Raw genomic sequence first — 20815 nt, forward strand, 5'->3', positions numbered from 1 at the left:
GTCCACACTACACTAAGATTTGTCATAAACATGATGGCAACATGTAATATACTTATATCAGTCACTGATAGCAACTCAGCAGCTACAAATGGAGAATGGATCTTGGGCAAATCCTGGATAAACGTCATAAGATCTGGTTGTATTCAACTTGTTTTGGATTTGCCGACATGTGTTTACGATACGTATTAGTGCTTTGTGGACGCATCCCAACTTTATATTTCTTCTATAAGTTGCTTTTTTTCCTTTGATTTGATAACCAATCTGAGCCACGTGAAAAATTTCTAAGTATATACAGAAATCGTCTCTAATGTTAGTTTTGTATGTAATAAAACTGAAGGCAGTCTTCAGCTACTGATTTTTTTAGTATTGTATGTAATAAAACTGAAGGAAGTCTTCAGTTACCGATTTTTTTAGTATTGTATGTAATAAAACTGAAGGAAGTCTTCAGTTACTGATTTTTTTAGTATTGTATGTAATAAAACTGAAAGAAGTCTTCAGTTACTGATTTTTTTAGTATCGTATGTAAAGTCTTGAATTACTTATTTTTTTTTTTTACTATATGCATTTTTATTTGTACGAATAACCATATGCTAACGTGAGAGAATAAAAACACAATGGATACCTGAAGTCCTTTTATATTTGATGATTAATGTCTTCAAGTCTTGTTGCGTGGTTTCCATTCGCGTGCTTGGAAGCTTTTTACTGCAAATTGTAAAAGAAATTGCAAACCTTTCACCGTAAACTCTAAACCCTTTACTGTAACTTTCATACAGAATGTGTCTCTTGACATAAAAGTTATTCAGCTGTAACTAGTAATCAAAGAATTTGTTATGAAACGGACGCACAGAAGGAGAAATGTAATATTACGTAGAAACTTCAATTCAGTGTTTGTTGGACTTTTAGTGTTGGTTGTTTTTCTCCTAACTTATGGAAAACTTGTGGATAGCAGGCGTGTGAGTTGCCTAATTTTGGAAATATGGGACCCTTGTCATCCCTCCCTCTTGAGAGAGAGAGAGAGAGAGAGAGAGAGAGAGAGAGAGAGAGAGAGAGAGAGAGAGATTCTCTTGGCATATCGTACCTGCAGTTTTATACTTGTCTTTTTTTTCTAATTCATACAGTATGTTACTTAATCTTGAAGATGATGGTAAATATGGCAGATACTGTATTATGTTAATTACAAATACATCAGTGAAAAGGGACTTTTTAAAAGTCACAATTTGGCACATTTATCAAGGACGCAATGGCCCCTTGTTAGTATCACGTGACGTCATCAATCCTATACGGTGTTGTCAGACGAATGTCACTCATTTTCAATTCCAGTTTAAATGGTAAAGATCGATTCAAATCACGCTATTCTCTACTAGATTCCGTCACATATACTTCTATAAATATTTTAAATTGAAATTACATTCAGAAATGTGTATTTGAGAAGTGGAATAACTGTTTTTAGAAGATTAAGTTTAGAGTTAAAACAGTAGACACGGAGTCGGTTCTCCCTTTTGCCTTGATTACAGTACGCACTCATTTTGCTTCCCTGGTTTCACTCGCAATAATAACTAACCCTTTGATGTCGGCTGCTGGTTATTTATACAGGGAAAAAGATGCAATTGCTCAGGAAGGAAATATATGCGGGACGAGGAAAGAGAGAGAGAGAGGAAGAGGGAGAGAGGGAACTAGGGAATTATTTTGTGGTCTGTGTTGACGCAGGAGCAAAATATGTTTACCCAAGGGGAAGTGGTCTTGCTTTAGAAGAGTTACAACGAGCTACAGGGATTAGGATGTCTCAATGACTTGTTAGTCCATCCGAGGAGACATCTTGTGCTCACTTTTCTCTAGGAGCAGGTTTTAATGTTCATTCATGATGCATATATAATATATTTTACTATATATATATATATATAATATACATATAGAAAAAAAAAATTTAAAAAATTATTAATATTTTTTTTTTTAAAAAAAAATTTAATATTATATATATGTATATATATGAAACTAACAAGTCATTGAAACATCCTAATCCCTGTATATATATATATATATATATATATATATATATATATATATATATATATATATATATATATATATATATATATATATATGTACACCAGTTTCTCTCATTTTGAGCTTGTACGTGGACGATAAAGGAAATGAGAGGGAACGTTACTTCTGCGACTGCGTCAGATTCCCGAAAAGAAGACACTTGCCTTTATTGAATAATCACGCCATATCTTATTCCGCTGACTGAGATAAATGATAGCGAGATACGCAATTCTTTTGCTTACCATTATCACTGCAACATTTGTAATTACCTGTGTAAATTACGTGAGATGAGAATATGTTCATTGGCAGATGATTACAGTAGAGATGGCATTGCAGTAATCAGACCATGATGGCTTATGATATGATGGAAAATATGGAGGAAGAGAAAATATTGAATATAACTAATATAAATATATATATATATATATATATATATATATATATATATATATATATAATATATATATATTCAGACATATAGATAGATAGTTATATTCAATATTTTCGCTTCCTCCATATTGTCCATCATATCATAAGTATAGTATATCATAGTATAGTATAGATTCCTTGGTAAAAATGCCCCTTCTAGTAAACCAGATCCATACTGGTTTCAGCTCTGAGGAGGCATCTGGGCATTCTGACCTGTTTCCTATGACACCTCTCGACCTGTCGTGACCCCACCGACCTGTCGTGACCACCCACTGACCTGTTCGTTGACCCCCACTATGGAACTGGTCGTGATCCACTCTGACCTGTTGTGACCCACTCTGACCTTTTGTGACCCACTCTGACCTGACACCACGTCTCAGGTGAGCCTCGAGAGAAAAATTGAAGTCCAGTCATGAGAGATTAGTGTATTGGTAACAGTCTTTCTTTTATAGTGCCTTAATTAGGGACTGATTGGTGAAGGTAATTTTAAAAACGGTATTTCTGATACCAAGGCTTTAAATGAACTGTGAAATTAAATCATTAGAAGTTTGTATTATGTCAACGACTGTTTTTATGGCGACTTGTAAACGAAATCGTATTGTAAAAACATTTCGTGTCACCAGATCTTTAACTGTTTGTATATTACCTCAATAAAGGGTTTTTCTTGGTGAAAAACTTAAAAAAAAATTTTGATACCAAGTCTTCAACTGTTTTTAAAGCACCTTACTGAAGGGATTTTCTTGGTGAAAAGTTAAACAAACAGTGATTTTTGTGGTAAAAATTTAAAAAAGTGTTTTAATACGATATCTTTAACTGTTTTTATAATATCTTAATAAAGGGATTGGCTTTATAAAAAGTTGAAACAGTTTTTAAGTATTTTGAGACCAAGTCTTAAACTGTTTTAAAAGTACCTTAAAAAAGGAATATGCTTTAGAAAAACAGTTTCATCAAACTTTCTGTGTGCGATTTACCCATCACCTAAAAGAGGTGCACTAACTTTGTATCCGTGTAATTGTTAGCTGTCAGTCTTCCTGAGAGACAGATAGCGAGTTCATGAAACATTTACAGACACCAAAGAGATCTTGCGTGCTTAAAACGAGACTCCGGGTGAATTCGGTTCATTCAGGCGTAATGGGATGAATCAGCCATTGAACGAAGGACTTTTCCTTAGTTTTTTTTTCTTTATTTTTAGGACGAGTTTCCAGTGTTGAATATCGACTGGATGAATGGGATGGACAAGCAGAGAAATTAGGAGCATGATTCATACGTCTAGCAAGAAGAGATCTCTGGGAATGTGATATTCATATTTTCTGTAATAACTGTGTTTTTTTTTATATTGGATTATACATAGACACACACACACGTGTTTGCTAATGTGTATGCGTGATGTTATTTATATATGTATGTAATGAGTATGTTTGTATGCATGCTGTATGTATACATCCAAGAAAGCATTTTTATACACACGCATATACGCATATATATATATCTATATATATAATATATATATATATATATATATATATATATATATATATATTGTGACATATCCGTCATTAATGTCTCAGGCCTCGAAGTAACCCTTGAACTCATTCAGCGCTCTATGGTCTATGTGACTTGGGACGATTCTTTAAGCGGCGCATTAGCAAGATTCAAATTGTTACCAGAAAACTGTCGTACTTTCTCACGTGTAGTGGCTTTGTAAGTGACTTTTGTAAGTAACGCGAACAGTAATCGTACGATAATTTGGCATGGAAACGCTTTGTCGTCATTCGGTGAGAATTTATAGTTTGTATTTTAGCTATATTTGATCAAATTTTCATTTACTTTAACTATAATTAATTTTTTGTAAATTGTCATTTGCTTTAACTATAATTTATTTTGCTTTATGACTTTTTTTACATTGCTATATAGATGTTAACCGTCGCAGTTAAATGAGAGTTGGAATATGAAATGTAATTCAGCGTTAAATGTAATTCATTATTTAATAATTATTTTTTTTCTTTCAGGTATTGCAAATTGAAGGTACTCTCGTCAGTATCGCGCTACTGAAGGAGTAAGTAGAAAATGCTGATGATTTGTAGGTATGTGTACGTGTGTATATGTATGTCTACTACGTACGTGCCCGTAAAGCACGGAACCTCTCGCGTCACGTGCACGAACAACTCTGCCGGAGCGGTTAGTCACATGATAGCGCTGGACATTTGCTGAATCACGGGAGTACGTGGTCTCTCGATATTCGTCCGGCTTAGGTGGGAGGTGTGAGAGAAAAGAGAGGACCTTGTATATCGTTTTCCTCTGCATAAAAAGAGATTATTTTCGAAATAAACCTGGTGTTATATTGTGTGAGTGTCTGCGTTTGTGTGCGCGTCGATGGAGAGAGAGAGAGAGAGAGAGAGAAGAGAGAGAGAGAGAGAGAGAGAGAGAAGGCTTGTGTTCCAATAGCATTATAAATGAATATATATTTATATATGTGTGTGTGTATGTCGATGGAGAGAGAGAGAGAGAGAGAGAGAGAGAGAGAGAGAGAGAGATCTGGGCAGGCTTTGTGTTCCAACAGCATGATAAATGAATATATATTTATTAAATGTGTGTGTGTGTGTGTACGTACAGAGGACTTCTACATCAACAAAGCTTCAGATGGCATATGATTACTTACCTTATCTGTATGCCATCTATATATATCTATTTATCTCTGTATCTCTCTATCCATCTATTTTTCCTAGTTTTCTAACTTTCTATTTATCTGTCTGTCATGAATTGTTGCCTCATCACATCTCTATAGAGCTTAAACCTTCCCTAGACCTATCTTGAAGTTCCAATGTTCATAAAAGCACTGCAGAGTCGTGATTCACATCATTACAGTTCCTAAAAACAAAATACTATGGTTTCTTGATTCAGATAAATACAGTTCCTGAAAGCACTGTAGAATCATGATTCAGAAAACTACAGTTCATGAAAGCACTGTAGAGTCGTGATTCAGATAATTGCAGTTCATAAAAGCACAGTAGATTCCTGATTCAGATAAGTACAGTTCACAAAAGCGCTGTAGAGTCGAGATTCTCATAATTACAGTTCACATAAAAGTGCTGTAATATCATCCAAAATCCTAAACCTTTCATTAATGAGACGGTTGAGGATAAATAAAAGATAAGAGTGAGAGGTTTATCATTTTAAAAAAATAATGATTTTGACGATGCAAAGGTCCAGCAAACTGCAAAGACGAACAGAGTAACTATAGGATGTTAGGGATACCCAAAGACTTGGAGGAATTCGAACACGTTCACCGTACAGTGGTAGGATGGACCACGGCTTCCATTTGCGTTCTCCAAATTGAGATCATCAACCCTAGTACTTTGGCGTCTCTTTTGTCTAAATTGATGGCGGATTGAATGCCTCAACGCTTTGCGGGAACGATAGACGATAGAAGGATATAGACCAGTGGTTCCCAAACTATCTTACCTGACGCCCCCTTTTTGCTTCCAGTAGACCCGCACCCCCCCCCCCCCCCCCCACTCCCTCTTTTGTTTATGTGAAAATGATTTCTTGCATATATTTCTTAGCATTGTTCAGGAAAACAGATTTCTGTTTGTACTAAATTTTGATAATGAAAACCACTCAAACAAATAATAGCACATTCCAGAGACATTTTTCTAATAGAAAACGGGTTGGAGTGACTGCTATCATTATACTTTGCATGTATGTAATGGCAGATATTTGTTCTTTGAATGATTTTATTATTCTAATTAAACAAATATTTTTGAGCAGATGACTTCACGCCCACCTTGTATCCTCCTCACGCCCCCCTAGGGGGCGAGCCCCTAGTTTGGGAACCACTGATATAGACGATAGTTCTGTACTATACGATTTGGAGTCTCTAATTGGTGTATAAGCTTATTAGAGTTTGGTAACTTTGGAGGTGTACAGTTAGTATATAGGACTTTGCTTTTTAGAGTCTGTCAGCTATGGAAAGAAACATACATTCCGGGAATTGACAAAGATATAACATTTCAAAGAAAGATGAAATCCTGGAATTGACTAAGATACTATATCATTTCAAAAAAAAGCATAAAATCCTTGAATTGACAAAGATATAACATTTCAAAGAAACATAAAGTACTGGAATTAACAAAGATATACTATTTCAAAGAAACATACATTCCTGGAGTTAACAAAGATATAACATTGCAAAAAAGCATAAAATCCTGGAATTGACAAAGATATAACATTGCAAAGAAAAATAAAATCCTGGAATTGACAAAGATATAATATTGCAAAGAACAGAAAATCCTGGAATTGACAAAGATATAATATTGCAAAGAAAAAGAAAATCCTGGAATTGACAAAGATATAACATTGCAAAGAAAAATAAAATCCTGGAATTGACAAAGATATAACATTTCAAAGAAATATAAATTCCTGGAATTAACAAAGATATACCATTTCAAAGAAAGGTCTCTTAGTAAAGTGTTGAATGGCATTGCGGGTATTCAGACAAAGGACCAGGTACTGTGGTTTTGGAATGAATTTAGATAACGCCAATGATTGATTGAATTCAGTTCCCGTGAGCTGATTTTCAAGATGGATTGCTTCTCAATCTGTATTTCCTTTCTTTTTAATCTTATCCTACAAGAATCGAAACCCGCCATCATACACACGACAAGTCAACATACAAATAATACTGTGTATACAGAAAGAGCGAGACGGACAAAAGGCGTTGCAGGACAAAAGCTTTTGACAAAGAAAGAGGGACGGTGGTCATTTAATTCAGCTGTGTCCACGGAGAGAGAGAGAGAGAGAGAGAGAGAGAGAGAGAGAGAGAGAGAGAGAGAGAGAGAGAGAGAGACGGGGGCCTCCAAGAGTTATTTACCAATTAAATTTGGGTTCCGTGGTAATGCCCATGATTTGTATCTGCATAAAATGCTTTCCATGTTTTTATTTAGTTTTTTTTTTTTATCCCACATTTAAACGAGTCTTACGATGTTTTGTCGCAAAACAGTATTTTGTTTTCTTTATTATGTTCTTGCGTGCTTGTTGTAATGGAAAGGACTCTCTCTCTCTCTCTCTCTCTTTATCTTTATGGTAATTCTTTACCATGTCAAAGTTAGTATCTCTCTCTCTCTCTCTTTCTCTCTCTTGTATTTATGGTATTGCTTTAGCTTGTCAAATTTAGTAATTCTCACTCTCTCTTTATTTATGGTAATCCTTTACCTTGTCAAAGTTAGTATCTCTCTCTCTCTCTCTCTCTGATGTATTTATGGACTCTAGCTTTGCAATGTTAATCTCTCTCTCTCTCTCTCTCTCTCTCTCTCGGGTAGGTGGATGAGTTTTGCGGATGAAGAGGGTCAAGGGAGGATCCAGGGGGGGGGGGGGGGGGGGGGGGGGGGGGGGGGGGGGGGGGGGGGGGCGGGGAGCCAGACAATGCCCCCCCCCCCAAACCTTCCAGTGCTATTTTAAGACGCCTTCGCAAGGGTAGGGGTAGGAGGAGGTAAAGGGAGAGGGAGAGGCAGGGGGATGAGGAGGTGGAGTGGTTTGAACTGCAAAGGTTTCAAGTGTTTGTTGATGTCGTCGATAATTGGAGTTTTTTTTTTTTTTTTGTTTTTTTTTTTCTTTCTTTCTTTTTTGTCATGTTCGATCTTCGTGAAATTTTAAAGGTGCAGATGAGTAAGAATTGGAATATAATATAATTTATTATGGTTTCATTTTCTTTTTAAATATTTAAAGCTATGGTTTTATATTTTTCTAATAAAAACAGTTAGATTTTTAAAGGTTAGATAATGAGAGAATTGAATTAAAATGGTTTGATGATTTTTTTTAAATCGGTTTTATTTTTTTAATAAAAACGGTTGTTTTTAAAGGTCACATCAGGGAAAACTTGAATAAATATAGTTAGATGGTTTCATTTTTTTAATATTTAAAGCAATGTTTATATTTTTTTAAATAAGATCAGTTAGATTTTTAATGGTTAGATAATGAGAGAATTGAATAAAATTAGTTAAAAGATTTATTTTTTTGAACTTTTTAAGACAATGGCTTTATTTATTTTTTTAAGATAAAAACGGTTAAATTTTTAAAGGTCAAAAGGTGGAAGAATTAAGTCAAAAATAATTATATGGTTTCATTATATGAAAATATTTAAAGCAATGTTTTTATTTTTGTTCCGACACGGCATACAAACCTTCGGTCCTTTTACAATAGCCGCTAGTACCTTCCTATTGTAAAAGGACCTCAGGTTTGTATAGTTAGGAAAAATGCAATTTTGGACAAATTGTCATTTTAAATAAAAAGTAAATTTTTTTTTCTAAGTGATGAACTTAATCTCGACTTCTAATCATTATGAAAAATTAGGAAATATATATATATATATATATATATATATATATATATATATATTATATATATATATATATATAGGATAAAGGTAAGCCACGAAGGAAAAATAAACAACGGAGTTTTCTGCAAGATCTTTCGACGTTCAACGTATGCTGAGTAAAGGACGTTGAACGTCGAAAGATCTTGCAGAAACTCCGTTGTTTATTTTTTTTTCCTTCGTGGCTTATACCTTTATTTATGGATTTATCACGTTCCAAAGTTGCGTGATTCAGTTTTTATATATATAATATATATATATATATATATATATATAGTATATATATATATATATATATATATATATATATATATATAGTATGTATATATATAATATATATATATATATATATATATATATATAACCCATTAGATTGCGTGAAAAGTTTAGTTTTTGTTTTTGTTTTTTAGAGTGGTGAACTTAATCTCGACTTCTGATTATGATAAATATTAGGCCGCCCCCAAAATAATATATATAACCCATTAGATTGTGTCAAGCAAGACTTCGCTCTCTAGTAGTATTCACTAATGCTCTCATTTCACTTCTTCATTCTTCTTCTTCTTCTTCTTCTTCTTCTTCTTCTTCTTCGTTAAGGGAAATCGATATCACAGCTGCAGTGACTTTGGCAATAAACGGGGAAAAAAAAAAAGCGGGAAAAAAAAAGACAAGAAACCGAAAGTTTCCGGATCCCAAAATCCTGTGACTGAAGAAACGGCTGGCTCTATACTTACCTAATTTTAGCAGCATCGTTGTCTTCTTATATATACTAAATCTTTAAGTTCCAAAGCATTATTTATTATTATTATTATTATTATTATTATTATTATTATTATTATTATTATTATTATGATGATGAAGATTATTATTATTATTATTATTCTGTAGATGAAGCCTATTCGTATGGAACAATCCCACCAAAGGGACCACTGATTTGAAATTCAACCTTCCAAAGAATGTTTATTATTATTATTATTATTATTATTATATTATCCCTCTATCACAGTCCTCCAATTCGATGGGTGGCATTTATAGTGTGGGTTCCGGGTTGCATCCTGCCTCCTTAGGAGTCCATCACTTTTCTTACTATGTGTGCCGTTTCTAGGATCACACTCTTCTGCATGAGTCCTGGAGCTACTTCAGCTCTAGTTTTTCTAGATTCCTTTTCAGGGATCTTGGGATCGTGCCTAGTGCTCCTATGATTATGGGTACGATTTCCACTGGCATTTCCCATATCCTTCTTATTTCTATTTTCAGATCTTGATACTTATCCATTTTTTTCCCTCCCTCTTTCTCTTCAACTCTGGTGTCCGATGGTATTGCGACATCAATGAGTGATACTTTCTTCTTGACTTTGTCAATCAACGTCACGTCTGGTCTGTTTGCACGTATCACCCTATCCGTTCTGATACCATAGTCCAAGAGGATCTTTGCCTGATCGTTTTTCTATCACTCCTTCAGGTTGGTGCTCGTACCACTTATTACTGCAAGGTAGCTGATGTTTCTTGCACAGGCTCCAGTGGAGGGCTTTTGCCACTGAATCATGCCTCTTTTTGTACTGGTTTCTGTACAAGTGCCGGGCATTCACTTGCTATGTGGTTTATGGTTTCATTTTTCGTATTGCACTTCCTACATAGGGAGAGATGTTATTTCCTTCTATCGTTCTTTGAACATATCTGGTTCTTAGGGCCTGATCTTGTGCCGCTGTGATCATTCCTTCAGTTTCCTTCTTTAGCTCTCCCCTCTGTAGCCATTGCCAATTGTCATCGCTGGCTAGTTCTTTAGTCTGTCTCATGTATTGTCCGTGCATTGGTTTGTTGCGCCAGTCTGTTTTCTGTCTGTCTTTCTCCTGTCTCTGTATATTTGTGGGTCTTCTTCTACTTTTATTAGTCCTTCTTCCCATGCACTCTTTAGCCACTCGTCTTCACTGGTTTTCAGATATTGCCCCAGTGCTCTGTTTTCGATGTTGACGCAGTCCCTCTATACTTAGTAGTCCTCTCCCTCCTTCGTTCGTGTGATGTATAGTCTGTACGTATTTGCTCTTGGGTGTAGTGCTTTGTGTATTGTCATATGTTTCCCGGTTTTCTGATCTATGCTGCGGAGTTCTGCTTCGTCCATTCCACTATTCCTGCGCTGTATCTGATTACTGGCACTGCCCATGTGTTTATGGCTTTGTCATATTTCCGGCATTGAGTTTTAACTTGAGTATCGCCTTGAGTCTCTGCATATATTCTTTCTTGATCGTGTCCTTCATCTCTTGGTGTTTTATATCCCCTCCTTCCATTATTCCCAGGTATTTGTATCCTGTCTCATCTATGTGTTTGATGTTGCTCCCATCTGGTAGCTTTATCCCTTCAGTTCTCGTTACTTTGCCTTTTGTATGTTGACTAAGGCGCATTTTTCTATTCCAAACTCCATCCATGATGTCCCCAGATACAATCCTTACAGTCTGGATTAGGGTATCTATTTCCTTGATGCTCTTACCATACAGCTTGATGTCGTCCATGAACATCAGATGGTTGATTCTGTTGCCTCTTTTCTTGAGTTGGGTACCCGGCATCCATCTTCTGTAGTACTTTTGTCATGGGAATCAGGCTACTACTACGAAGAGTAGTGGGGACAGTGAGTCGCCCTGGAAGACCCTCTCCTGATATTAACCTCTGATAGTCTTATTCCAGAGCTTGTAAGTATTGTATTCAGTTGCGCATTGTATTTTTGAGGAAGCTGATGGTGTTTCCTCTGCCCCATATATGTTCAGGCATTCTATTAGCCATGTGTGTGGTATCATGTCGAAGGCTTTCTTATATTATTATTATTATTATTATAATATTAGGGTAGTAATTCATCGCATTTCGCTTGAGCTTCTGGAGTAGCAGCTGCGCGACATCCTCAGGAAGGAATAATAATAAATATTAATTGAATGTTACCAAAGGTTCGTAATATCTCATTTATATTTTTTCAATTTGCCTTCCGTTTATCTTCAAGAAAGTTTCTATTTCCTTCCTGACCTATTGTAGTACATTGTAATTTTTTTTTTTTTTTTTTTTTTTTTTAAGAAATCAAAACGCCTATATGATGAGGACGTAAGTCATTATTATACCCTCACGTTAGGCCTATTTTCGCTTCACAGTCACACTGCCATAGGCCTAAGGCTATAGTGATATCACAGGCACTTTCGATTTCATTATATATACGTATATTTGCATGTATATTCAAAGGTTTATATATATATATATATAGATATATAGATAATATATATATATATATATATATATATATATATATATATATATATATACATACATACATACATACATACATATATATATCTATACATATATATATATATACATATATATTATATATTATTATATATATATATATATATATTATATTATATATAAATATTATATATATATATATATATATATATATATATATATATATGTATATATGTTAATATGTGGCACAGTGTCGTTATTCCAAAAGACAATAACTTAATAATACTAAGAAAAAGGCACGAAACGGATAATAAGGAAGAAAGGGAAAGGGAATAAATACGATAATGATTTTTCTTAGCGAAGGGATTTTGTTACTCCAAAACATTAGGCTTTTAGCCATTAGACATCTGGTTTTTCATCTCCCCCAAAAAGCCTCTGTCCGTACCCCCCCCCCAGCGATTAGTGACCAGCGATATCGCCCAGGCATCTTCGAGAAATTGGAAACTACTCTCATTAGCGCCTATGACTAATCGCCGTTCCCTTCGTGAACAGGTCAGAGAGAGCCATCTGGCATACGTTAAAAAGGAATTCTATGACCCGTTGTTAGAAAGAGGGAAGTACCAAATTCTTAAAAGCTCCACCCTCCCAAAGGTAGGCCTCTAGTATCGACGAATCAAAAGCCATGAGTGTTGGTCATAAGACAGCCCAAAAGAAGTATCAACGAATGACCTATGAGGTTACCAAGGGATACGCCCCTAAGAAGCCAGGACATGAAGAAGGAGGCGTATACAAATTCAAAGCCTACGAATTACTGTAGAAGACCTGACAGGAAGGCGGTCTTGTATAATGTTTGCAGCCACTAAGGCACAAGAAGTCTTTCAGAAAATGCCACACCCAGTCAAAATCCAAAAATCCAAAGGCGGTGCTAAGGAGATTTCAACCCAACAAAAAGGGCAGACAGAGAGAGAGGAGAGCAGAGAAAAAAGGGGAACAGAGAAGCCAAGAGAGAGAACAACCGGGGAGCCTGAGGGGAGAACTGCAGTGGCATGGCCGTGAAACAGAGAAGGACAGAAGAATCCCCAGAAGAAGAACAGGTGCAAAAGTGTGGTGTGCGAAGCAATCAAAGACAGTGAAAGTGACAATCAATACTCAGTAAATTTCCCTCGTGCCTATAGACTCGTAATTGCAACAAGTGCCAATTAAGTTTTATCAGTCCAAGAGCCCAGTAACTCAGAAGGTGGAAAACATGTGTAAGAACCCCTAACGAAGAATAAACTTAATGCAAAGAAACATATCAATTAATTTCTCATCCTAACAGAACCCCTTTACCTAATTCCCCAAAGTACAGCCTCCACGGCACACGTTACCTTAGATCTGTGCAAAGAAAGTAAGTACCGTCACAGATTTATTGGTGGCAGAGCGATGGGATACGATGAGATAAAGATTGATATAGTAACAAGATTAATTGGTGGCAGAGCGACGTGATACGAACAATGTCGGCATAAGAGATTTCAATCCATTCACGCCACTCGAAAAAGAAAGTTCTCCTCTAAGACAGTTACCAGTGCTTCCCCAAATACAAAGACAGTTACCGAGTTGTAACAATAAAAGCGCTCCAAAAAAAAAAAAAAGCCACCCACACTTGCGAAAAGAAAAAACTCCACTCCGAAAGAAACAGTGAAAGAACTTCCACTAGAAGAACAAGATATCGAAAGCGTAAAGAAAATATCAAGAGGAAAGAAAACATAATCCCGAAAACGCAACAGTCAACGCAATCCTGCTCTGAGAGGAAAGAAGAGAGAGAGAGAGGTCCCCTTTCCCGAAGAAGAGAAGAAGAGAAGAGAGAGAGAGAGGGGGAACCAACGCATCATTCAACGCGCTGGTAGGCGAACGCAAGCTGTCAGACGTAAACCCGGGTGTCGAAGACGACGAAAGAAGTTAAGTCCAAATAAATGTCCCACACTTACATAACATTAAACTTTATTAAAAGTAAATTACGCGATTAACATTTCAGTTAGACAATTTCTGGTATTTCAAGATTAAAAGATTTTCACTCTGAACTTTTTTTTGGCAACGAAACTCTACGATATTTCTTAATTTTACTAATTATAACTAATCAGCTACTAAGACCTTTTCCCGAAACATTTAGTATTTACTAAACAATAACTTTAAATTTTAATTTGAATTTTTGATTTGTGTCATTTTTAGTTATTTTTGTGATTTTGGTTGTTTTTTGTGCTTTCTTGTACTTTGTTTTTTTTTTTTGTTTTTTAGTTTTTAGTATTTGCTTTTACTCTTATTCGTTACGTCGAATGAGTGTTTACTTGTTTTTATTTTGTTTGTTTTAACAAGGGTAATTCACGGGAGGTCTCTCGTTAGCGTACACTTTATGGTCAGTTCAGTATCGTTTTACCAGTACTGTTAAGAGGGTTTTTGTTGTTGTTTAAGAATCGCTTATCTGGTAAACGTAAGACTTTGAGAATATTTCTGGGGAAAATTCTTGTATTTTTTTTGGTGATCGAATACTTGAAAAAAAAAACAATTTATTGTGCTCATATCATTATTTTCTTTTTGGGATATTACTGTCATAACTTTGATACTTTTAATGATACTCAGTACTTAAGAAAATTTCCATTAACGAGTCGATGGTCAAAGGGAGACCGACTCCTTAACAGAACGTAAGAACGCCTGTGCTCACGAGAAGTCAAACAAGGAAATTAACCATGCCGGAAGGTACACAGTCCGCGAATTCGAACGCAGCAGTAATGGGAACACATAAGGGACATGTGATTAATCACATAGCTAAATTTTGCGGAAGAAAGGATGGTCAGTTAGCTTGTAACTTAGAGAACTGGATAGAGCAGGTGGAGACACGCCTAGATAGCATAACGGGGACAGATAGAGAAAAGCTTATTGAAGCCAAGAGTTATCTTGATTTGGAAGCCGGAGGAGACTTAGAAACGCTACGTCCACTCCGAGACTTACCGAGATCTTAAGAATTGGATGGGAAGAACTGAAACGGTATTTTAGGAAGGTTTATTCCACAGTTGGTGAAAGAGATCCAGTTACTAGCTTGGCAAGGATAGTGCGTCAATTTAAGTTAGACGAAAGACGTTATCAAGAGTTTAGCTCTCAGTTGTATAACAATATGAATGAATGGGGTAACTTCATGGAATCCACAGGTTGGATAGAGGTAGAAGGAGGCAAGCAAAAAATGCTAATGAGTCATGTTAAAAAAATATTTAGACTAGCAATAATGATTGGAAGCCTGCCAACAGAAGTTATTGCAGGATGACTCGTAAGTGGGGAGACATCCGATGATGTAGCAGAGATTGAAGAGGAGGAAACAAAAATCCTATAGGTAGAAGAACCTGAAGGGAATCCTATATACAGACCTTTAGTCGCTATAGGACAAAAAGAAAGGGGTCCAAATAGATCTAGGACACCATCTAGAAATCAGAATAAGATGCCAGGTAAATCTTCTCAAGGAGGATTTTCGACAGTCACGTGTTATAACTGTCAGAAGAGAGGACATTATGCCAGTGACTGCCGAGGGATAGCCTTCTGTCCTTTCCATAAGAGAACAGGACATAGTGCCCGAGAATGCAGAAATAAATTTGTTTCAGCTCCGAGAGGTAGATCTCAGTCGAGAGGCAGAAGTAGAAACAATAGTCAATCTCCGCCAGTTAGAGGAAATAGGGATTCCGTCCCAAATAGATATGCTAATCAAACAGCAAGTATAGGGTATCAACCAGTCCAGTCAATGTCAGACGACGCAACGGGAAATTTTCTGCTTACTGGTACAATGGATCTTCCTCTATAACAGAGAGAACGTCCGGAATGTCAAGGCTAAGCCCAGCTACACAGGTTAGCAAAGTTGATGTAGGGAATGAATATAAATTATAGACCATTATTTCCCGCACATGTCGTCTAGAGAAACCTATTGTTACATTCTTTGATACAGGTTAGTCCTAAGAATATAATGTCAGAAAAGGTGTATCGATTGTATTTTTCTCACCTAAGTTTGAACCCAGCAGTAGATTGTAGAATCACAGACGTCCAGGGTAATGATATCACGTAATTGGACAATTAGAGTTTTCCATTTAGGCTAGGAAGAATTGCTCTAAGAGAAAATGTTCTGGTAGCCAGAGATATACAATTAGCTTTGTCTCATTTGCTGATAGGTTACCCAACTATGGCTAGACAAGGTAATAAGCATTGATGCTCCTAGAGAACAAAACTAGTGATTAACAACGGTCGTTGAGATTTCTAGAATAAAACAATATGCAAGCCAATTAAAAGAACCCAGACTACAGAGAATCCCACACTGGAGGGTATCTTAAAGAAGGATAAGACAGAGGGAAGATATCCAGAATGCATCACGAGTTCACAACAGATCATTAACCTCTTAGAATCAAATCAATGCACTTATTTAAAGTTAGAGAGGGAATTAAGACTTAAACCAGGAGAAAGTACGTGGGTAGAATGTACAGTAAATCCAATTTTTGAAGGGAAGGAAATTCTCACGCTTACTGAAAGGTCGCAAGTAAATGGAATACATTATTCTTCTAGTTTACATGAAGTTAGACAGAGCAAAAATAGCGTTACAGATTACCAATAACAGAGGAGGAAAGTTAAGTTAACACCAGGTACAGAGATAGGCCTAGCAGGAAGTATACTCCATACTATACGAGTTGTAGAAAGGGAAACGGTAGCAGCGATCAGTAAAGGAAATGAAAATTATGCTCAGGACATAGAACTGAGAAGAGCTAAGATATTGGATTTCATTTAAAGGACATTAAGGAAAACCATGTTAGAGAAGAATTCATAGACTTACTGTGCGAATATAATGATATAGTCGCTCTAGACGGCAGACACCTTAGGAAATACACGCGAAATAACGCACAAGATAGACATTCCATCAAACACAAAGCCAATTATATACCAGCCTACAGAGTAGCACATTCCCAGAAGGAGATCATTGAAAGAGAAGTACAAAGAATGAATAGGCAAGGAATAATAGAACCATCTAAATCCCCATGGTCTTTTCCACTTTTGCTAGCCTTCCTAAAAGGGACAAAACTTATAGAATAGTTGTGGATTTCAGAACAAAATTGAACCAAATTACCGAAAAATGATACCTTATCCAATGCCGTCAATGCGAGATCTTATCGCCACTATAGGGTCCAAGAAGTACTTCACCACTATAAGATTTATTGCAGGGATTTCTTGCAAATCCCTCTAGACGAAGAAAGTAAACCTTTGACTGCTTTTTTCCACTAGTAACGGGCAGATACCAGTATGTAAGAATGCCCACCATTTGGTCTAAAGTCAAGCCCGGTAACTTTTGTAAGATTAATGGATAAAATTTTGGGCGATTTACTAGGCAAGGACGTGCACTGTTACATAGATGATTTGGTAATAGCAACAGACACTATAGAGGAACACATAGACTTAGTCAGAGAAGTCCTAAAGAGATTAAGAAAGCCAACCTGAAGCTTAAATTAAAGAAGTGTAACTTCCTTAAAAGGAAAATAGACTACCTTGGTCATACACTAAGTGAAAAGGGCGTAGAAGTAAACGACTTAAAGATAAAGTCAATTAAGGAGTATCCTACACCTCAGTGCAAGAAGGACGTAAAGTCATTCTTAGGTTTAGCAGGTTTTTACCGCAAGTTCATAGGGAACTTTGCAGTCATATCCGCTCCACTAACTGAACTTTTAAAGGAACACGTATCATTTGTATGGACAGACGAGCAGCAAGAAGCATTCGATGAATTGAAAGAAAGATTAACACATCCGCCAGTACTTAGCTTCCCAGACTTTGGCAAAGAATTCTTTTTAGCCACGGACGCAAGCCACATTGGTATAGGAGCATGTTTAATGCAAAGACAAGATAACAAGTATAATGCCATAGCTTATTACAGTAGGAAATTAAAGCCCTCAGAAGTGAACTACTCAGTAACAGACCTCGAGTCTCTAGCTATAATAGACGCTTTAAAGCATTTCAGATATATCATTTTTGGTTACAAGATAACCGTGTTCACGGATCATTCAGCTGCAGTAGAAATGCTAAAGAATCCTAATTTTTCTGGACGAAGAGCCCGTTGGTTCATGACAGCCCAAGATTATGATATAGAGGTGAAATATGTCCCTGGGAAGACGAATAAGGTAGCAGATGCATTATCAAGATATGTGTCACAAGGTGATAGTATAAATATGATAAGTCAAGAAGAAGAAAAGAATGAAACAATGTGCAATGACATAAATGTACTCACCATGCATTATGCAGAGGAGCTTTCGGCAAAATTTCATAAAAGAACAAGAAAGAGATGAAGATATAAGGGAACTGTTTAAATACGTTAGAAACGAAAGAAAACACAGCCAACAAGAATTAACCGAACTAGGTAGGAAGGTTGGATGTCCCACAGATGCATTAACGGACATAGATGGCGTATTAATTTGGATGTGTCACGAATATGATCCATTTGGTCAATTTCTAGGTGTACTGCACAAAAGGTTAGTACCTAAGAGTCTAAGAAACAAGGTCATTGAGCTAATGCACGATGATGACATGAGAGCTCACCCAGGAAGGGATGAGACAATTAGATTAATCCAAAGAACTTTCCATTGGAAGGGAATTCACAAGGATGTATGTAATTATGTGAAGAGCTGCAATACATGCAACAGCTACAAGGGAAGAACAGACAAGGAAGTACCACTAGGGAAATATCCTATCCCACAGACTCCTTTTGAAAGAGTATCTATTGATCTTATCACTAATCTTCATACCACGAGTAAAGGGAATAAGAATATACTAGTATGTATCGACGCGCTCACGAGATATACAGAGTTGGTACCACTAACTAGTAAAAGTGCCAAGGATTGTGCAATCGCTCTCTTCGATAAGATATTTTGCAGATATTCTGCCCCACAGCTCATTATTTCTGATAATGGACCAGAGTTCAACAACTCGTTAGTTCAAGAAATTTGTAACGCCTTTAAAGTAGAAAGGTGGAGCGATACAGCCGTATCACCCAGCTAGCAATGGCTTGGTAGAAAGGAATAACAGGAAGGTTTTAGACGTATTGCGTCACACAGTAGGACAGGATCCTGACTGGGACGTCAATTTACCTTTAGTCCAATTATCATTAAATGCAAGGCATCATACGAGTACTCGAGCAACTCCCATAAAAGCTTTGATGGGATATGAACCCAGATTACCTTATGCATGGCTGAATCAGCCAATACAGCCAAACTACTCTGAAGATATCATGAAGATAAGAATCGGGAACTTTAAAGTAATCCACAAGCAATTGCACCAAGAATTTAGAAGAAGCCCAGCAGAAATATGATAGAGAAGCATCAAGAAGGTTAAGGCCTGTAGACTACAAGAAAGGGGGATGAAGTCTATATTAAGAAGGAAGTAAGAAGTGGTATTAATTATAAGTTAGCCACAAAATTCACAGGACCATACAAGGTCGTAGACGTACAAGAAACTAAGATAAAGGTTAAGAAAATGAATAACCAAATGCCTTCCACATACGCTGAATCATTAGAAGAAGAAGAATTTTGGATAAACAAGGACAAGGTCAAGAGAACCAAAGAAGTTGAAGAATCCGAAATGACAGAGAAGTCAGAAGATATTCCACCAAGAAGGAAGGAATTAGATATAACCTAAGAAATAGAAGAGTCACTTTTCAGTGAAACAGAAGAACAAGCCCATTAATTCATCCAATTATTCCCATGTATTTATTTGATTTCTTTATTGCTAAGTTTACCTTCATCGGTCGACTTAGGAATAATCTTTTATTGTTGCAATTCTTACTTTAATTAGTTGGTTTGTAGCAAGATTTTTTGGGTTAAGTGCACTTAACTTCAAATTTATTTTGGCTTGAAGGGAACTATTTGGGTATGTAAGAAACGGTTCAAAGCGTAGTATAAGAATTTCAAGACGTGTATTAAGGTTAATCGTTCCATAAGAGCATTCTTAGAAGTAAAAGAATAAATAAGACGGGTTAAGATAGACATTAAGAGATTTTAAGATAAGGGAATTCATTTCAGAAATGACTAAGATTTTGAAGGGGTAATTAATATACTTACTTTGTTCAAATCCATTAGATGTTGATTGATGATAACTTACTAATAAGATATTAATCGATGAAGACTCACTAACAAGAAGTTAATTGATGAAGACTCATTAACAAGATAGTAGTTGTTGAAACTTACTAACAAGATATTGATTGGTGAAAGCTTACTAATTGTTGTCACAGCAGAAGAACCTACAAGTATTAACCACTAACCGGTTCCTTTAACCGAGGTTGCCAATTTGTTTTAGTATCAAGCAGTAAGGTTATAGTTTAATGTACAAGGTTACTCAGAAATTACAGTAAGAATGCCCAATGAAATTTTGCATAAACACAATACACAATCTCAGTAGGAAGTCAAGGACACCCTCGTTATTGCTATACTACACACGGATATTTTTCTCCCAGGACTTGTCTCCAAGCAGCAGGTCGCAGCAAACAAGAAGCCATCAAGTGTCGTCAACGAAGAACGAAATTTATTTTTCCATAAAGAAAGACGATATCCACCTAGATAGAATAGGACTGAGGACTGAACCAATCATATACTGTAAACTTGGAATTGGATAGTTACATTATTTTTTGCTTCTACCATGCATTTATATAACTTTTGTGACTTAAGGGCTTATGTATGTTTAACTTTCAGTTTTCTTATTTTTGGTAATTTATTTT

General features: G+C 36.1%; 1 long non-coding RNA gene across 4 annotated transcripts in view; it reads left to right on the plus strand.

The window, feature by feature from the left end:
• Window positions 1-20815, plus strand: part of LOC135212487 (uncharacterized) — a 233863-nt gene that overhangs the window by 122787 nt on the left and 90261 nt on the right. Inside the window, exon 4 of one of the 4 annotated variants that reach the window (XR_010313913.1) lies at window positions 4482-4528. The exons of the other annotated variants lie outside the window; for them this stretch is intronic. This is a non-coding gene — a long non-coding RNA (uncharacterized LOC135212487). The remainder of the gene's footprint in view (window positions 1-4481; window positions 4529-20815) is intronic. 4 annotated transcript variants of the gene reach the window in all.

This window comes from Macrobrachium nipponense, chromosome 41 (genome assembly GCF_015104395.2).
Source record: "Macrobrachium nipponense isolate FS-2020 chromosome 41, ASM1510439v2, whole genome shotgun sequence".
Taxonomy (NCBI): domain Eukaryota; kingdom Metazoa; phylum Arthropoda; class Malacostraca; order Decapoda; family Palaemonidae; genus Macrobrachium; species Macrobrachium nipponense.